The sequence below is a fragment of the Tasmannia lanceolata genome, unplaced genomic scaffold (assembly GCF_043159265.1).
Source record: "Tasmannia lanceolata isolate RefF3 unplaced genomic scaffold, GAP_Taslan_0.1 ptg000020l, whole genome shotgun sequence".
Classification (NCBI taxonomy): Eukaryota; Viridiplantae; Streptophyta; class Magnoliopsida; order Canellales; family Winteraceae; genus Tasmannia; species Tasmannia lanceolata.
The window spans coordinates 32815663-32820550 of record NW_027518697.1 but is presented as its reverse complement, the minus strand read 5'-3'; the positions used below and the strand labels follow the sequence as shown (position 1 = coordinate 32820550).

General features: G+C 33.5%; 1 long non-coding RNA gene across 1 annotated transcript; it reads left to right on the top strand.

Annotated features, from left to right (window-relative positions):
- The first annotated feature begins 784 nt into the window (after nucleotides 1-784).
- Nucleotides 785-3564, top strand: LOC143855183 (uncharacterized). Its single transcript, XR_013237719.1, has 3 exons — nucleotides 785-1428; nucleotides 1600-1765; nucleotides 2309-3564. It is a non-coding gene; the product is annotated as an uncharacterized LOC143855183 (long non-coding RNA).
- Nucleotides 3565-4888: the final 1324 nt, after the last annotated feature.

Genomic DNA, 4888 nt, shown 5'->3' with positions numbered 1-4888 from the left:
AACGAGGTTGATTTCCTATTTTTTCAGTCAGTCTTCAATAAAATGAGTTGTTTGGCATTAGAATTTTAGATATCTTGATGCATGTCTTTAACTTCTGTTTGCACCATGAATGTTATGTTCTTTTCTTAGATAAATGTTAGCCATTTCAAATAGTAGCCGCTAATGGTCTGAACTTCGCTTTTATATAGCTTTTCTATGAGCACAAATCAATGTGTTATTGTCAATGTTGATTTGGAAGCAGCTCTATAGGTGGAAATGGAAGAAATTGCTAAATGAAGTGTTAATTGGGGCATCTATTCTTCACACAAAACCTACCAAATGGATTTAGTTTCTTTTAATTTGACAATTAACTATGAAATTTGAACTTCATGTATGGCCATCTCTTTGTTAGGAAAATGTTTTCTAAGTTTTCAAATCTTTTTTCAGTTTTGAGGCTCTTCAAATTATTCAGATCTTGAGCTTTTATGTTATTCGGATTATATCCTAATGAGTCCATTCATATAATTTCGTTGTTCAAAGAAACATTAAAAATGAAAGGAATTTTTTGGACTTACAAGTTTTTCAATTCAACATGAGCTTTAATGAATCTTATTTCTCGCAGATGTTGATTGGCAGAGTAATCAGTTCTCTGCTTCTAGATCATCAGAAAAACTAAGATGAAAATTTTGGCAGAGTAATCTGTGTCCGTGTCGAAGCAACTTATGTGCTTCTGCACAAAGTTCATGTAATGTACCTGTTTGTTGTCTTCTAATGGATGATAGTCATGATTTTGGGTTGATGAAGATTGACGTAAGCAACAGGTCAAATCTGTCATTTTAATGAAAAAGCCATGGGTGAAAATCTAAATATGTTTGGGCAAACTATCTTTCTTCACCGAGATAGTAGAGCGCAAACCTCTAAGAAATACTATAATATTTTGCTGGCTTCTGGCTGTGTAGCGTCCTGGGCTTTCAGTCATTTATTTTCTCTAAAAAACTAAGTACCTCCCACATTTGGGTCAAGCATCTCAATAAAGCAGGTTCAGAGTCATTTGGATAAGTTGAGTTCTAGCTAGCCTTCTTAGAACAACCAAGATAATGCAATTGATGAGTGCTCTGTGACCTACAATCTAACTATTGTAGTTTATTGCCTTATTTTAGTGTGGGCTACAATCCAACCAAAGGTAATGCAACTGATGAGTGTTCTGTGAGTTCTAGCTAGCCTCGGTGTTTTGTGGGTTACTTCCATTTTGCATAGTGGGTTTTTGTATGGGTTTTGGATTTTAGGTTCAAATGCTTGTGTCTAACTACTGAAAATGTTGAATTCTTCTATGTTTTTTAATTTTATATGTTTTTTTTACCATGGATTTAGGTTTTAATGGTGTGTTTGATGGGCTTTCCCTTCTTTACGGACGTGTTCAGAATTGGGAGCTAAAGCTACTGTGACAGTGTTAGTAGTTCTCTTTTAGTTTTTTTGTTATTTTGAATTTCTCTTAGTTCTTTATTTGTTTTATCTTTAGTATGGTGATGTTTTAACTGAAATAGATAATCTAGGTAGCTAATGGATTTGGTCATGAAGCTGATTTGTTCTAATCTTAACATGATAATATTCACGCTACAGGACTGGAACTATGTTTACGAACCTAGAAAGCTTCATACAAAGTATACTGATGATATTCCTAACTTTCCGGATGGCTACAATTTTGCTCTTTCTGAGTTGCTTGGAACATATGTCTCAAATTGTTCGTCAATACCCACAGGCAAAGGAGATTTTTGGCCACAGAGAGGTGAGCTGCAAATGGTGATTATTTGTTTTCCCATTTTCTTCTCTCTAAAATTTGCTGCTTCAAGAGGAATTGGTAGGGCTTCTATTGTAAAATACTCCAAATTTTAATTATTTCATTCATTTATATGAGCATCCTGGTCATTTTGCAGTCATCCTTTTATATTCTTTCACGACATCCAACAATTAGTTTGATGTCTCTTCTGGGTTGAAATTTCTCCCATTTGTAGTTTATTTTTTGCAAGAAATTTCTGATGTGTGATGTGGGTTGGTGTTAGGTCCTCCCGTACTAAAGTTATTTCTCTTCTGATAATTTTTTTGGTGGTCAGTGTTTTTTCTTCTCTCCATCTAAAGTTAGTTCCTCAAGTTTATTAAAAATTCCCTTTTTTTTAATCGACATGGTCTAAGTTGCTGCTCATTTGCCTATAAGATGGGGTTGTCTTTTTTTTTTTAACACTTCAAGTTTGTCATTTTCCTTGGTCTTTTGTTGGTATGTGTGACTTTTTTTATTTTGGTTTATCAATCCATAATTATCCTTTGATATCAGAGACTTGGCTTGCATCACTACCACTGGAGGAGGAAGTTCAAGCATGTTAATGGATGTGGAAACAGTAAGAGGCAGTTTTTTCTTCTACTTGAAGCTTAATCTGCTGCATTTCAATGATAGATGAGATACTCAGTTTCACCACCTTGATTTTTTTATGGTTTCACCACCTTGATTAATCTGCTGCATTTTTAAATTATTAATTACAACTTCCAAGTTCTTTGTTGCCCGTTGATGAGCACATTTATGTGTGAATGGTATATAGGAAAAACATGCATATTTTATGTTTAGAGCGGTACTACTAAGGTATTTTGTGTGTTTTTGGTGTTTCAGGGTTCTTTTTGAATTTTCATGGAAAATGGAGCTAAAGAGATGAAATTCTAAAGAAAAGATCAAATATGAGAACACCACCATTGTGACCCATCATTTGAAGGGTTTAGATCATCTATGGTTCATCAATTGGTTGGTTCGGAATAACTTTGAAAAATGATTTGGAGGGGTACAAGCAATTTATTCTAACGCCCACAAAATGTGTGGTTAAGATCATCTTATGGAGGTGATTTGTGAGGTGCAAATAATTTTACATTATTGACCATCATTTGAACTAAGATCAGCCCACAAAAATGATTCAAGAGGAGCGACCATTGGTAAGATCGAAATTCACATTGGGATCCATGAATTCAACGGTTTGGATCACCTCATTGGAATGGTTTATGGGTGCAATTAATTTACATAGTGGACCGTCAATTGGATGGCTTGGATCGTTCCTTGGAAATCAAGAGGGGAGAGGCAAATATAATTGTTTGTGTTTATTACATGGATGGGTAGAGTAGCCATTTGCAAATTAATGTGGCATGGTTGTAATTTATTCGAAGGATAGAGACAATTTGGTCGTTTCATGCACATATCCCTTAACTTGGAAACTTTCCATTATTTTCTTTCTAACATTTAGAAAGTTGCTTGAGGATATAATTGGAAGGTTTTATACACAACTTTGGAAAGAGGAAAAATAAGAAAGTAACCCATGTTTCTTTTAGAAGAGATATAGAAAGCCCATCAAGCCTTAATCTTATCATTTCATTTGTTTCCTAAGATTAGCTTTTTAATCTCCACCTTACATCTTTTTCAATCCCTTAATTTAGTAATCATTTTCACCGAAAATCCTCTATATCTATTTCTCTTGAACTCTCTTCCATCTTCTTGAATTTTTAGTCTCGTCGCGTCTTCGCAGTTTTTTATTTTATTTTTTAAAAACTTCAACGGACCATAACTTCTTCGTTTTAGCTCTGATTCGCATGTGGTCGGATCCGTTGGACTCGTATCGACGAGATGAATCCCTTTCTCTCTTTGATCCAACTATTCAAGATTCAATCCAAGGCGAGATCAAGGCTTGAAGGAGGACAATGATTCAACCATTGAAGGAGAAAAAGAATAAGTTTTCTTTATTTTATCTTTTATTTCAATTTCAATGTGATGTATTTTTGTTTTCAAGTTCAATTAAAGAAGAGTTCTCTTTGTTTCTTTTCCTTTCTAAGTTCTTTAATGGCAATTCTCTTCTCTATCTTATCTATTTTTGCTTCTTTCCCCTTCTCTATGCTTAACTAAATCCGACCTACTTAGGGTTTAGGTGAAACCATGGGGAAGGAGAAAGGTTTTTGATTAAATTCATTGGAGTAAAAAAATAACATATATAAGGATTTATAATTGTTGGATCCCAATCACTCATGCCATTGGCTTTTCCCTTTCGCATGAGTAATTGCCGATAAACACTATAAATACTTATATATTCAATAAAATTGAATAGTATAGTTGATAAATTACTCATGGGAAATAACGTTCTTTGATCTTATCTCTCATAGACTTAACTATCAATTATGCGATTCAATACAATCAAAAATTGGTTTGATTAATAATCCAATCCAAAACCATGGTGGATTCTAACTCTAAGTAATATTTTAATCGAATTAAAGTTTTAATTAGATTTTCAATTACTTTTCCAATAAAATTTCAATTCACTTTAGTAGTTTTTCCAATCAATTTAGATTTTAGATTTTTATTTTCTAATTAGATTAGACAATTAATTAATAAAAATCTTTATTGGTTTACTTTGCCTAAATATAAGGATTAAAAGTTGTAATCGTTTCTTTATTGTTTTCGATCCTTGTCTATTTAGTTTATAAATGTAAATATATTGTTGGATCCGAGGTTGTAGTCCACGAAAATCCTGAGACCATTCTAGGCAATAATATATCATAAGTTTATTTTCTAAGTAGTATAAGCGTAGAAATCACAATAAGCTCTTCCCTGAGTTCGACCCGTATTTACACGATCTGTGCACTTGCGGTTATTTAATATTACCTGTGCATTGCACGGGATTTCTTACTAGTATTTACTATAATAAGCTGGAAGGGTTTTTTACTGTTCATCGACACACGTTGGCCTCCTCTTACTAGCAGGAGAGAAAAGCACTAATTTTTTTGATTTATTTGTAGATTCTGTCCATTTAACACATTATAGTTCAACATTTCTACGGTTTAACCCTTACCTGATGCATGCCACTATGCCTATATGGATGGGCAAGAC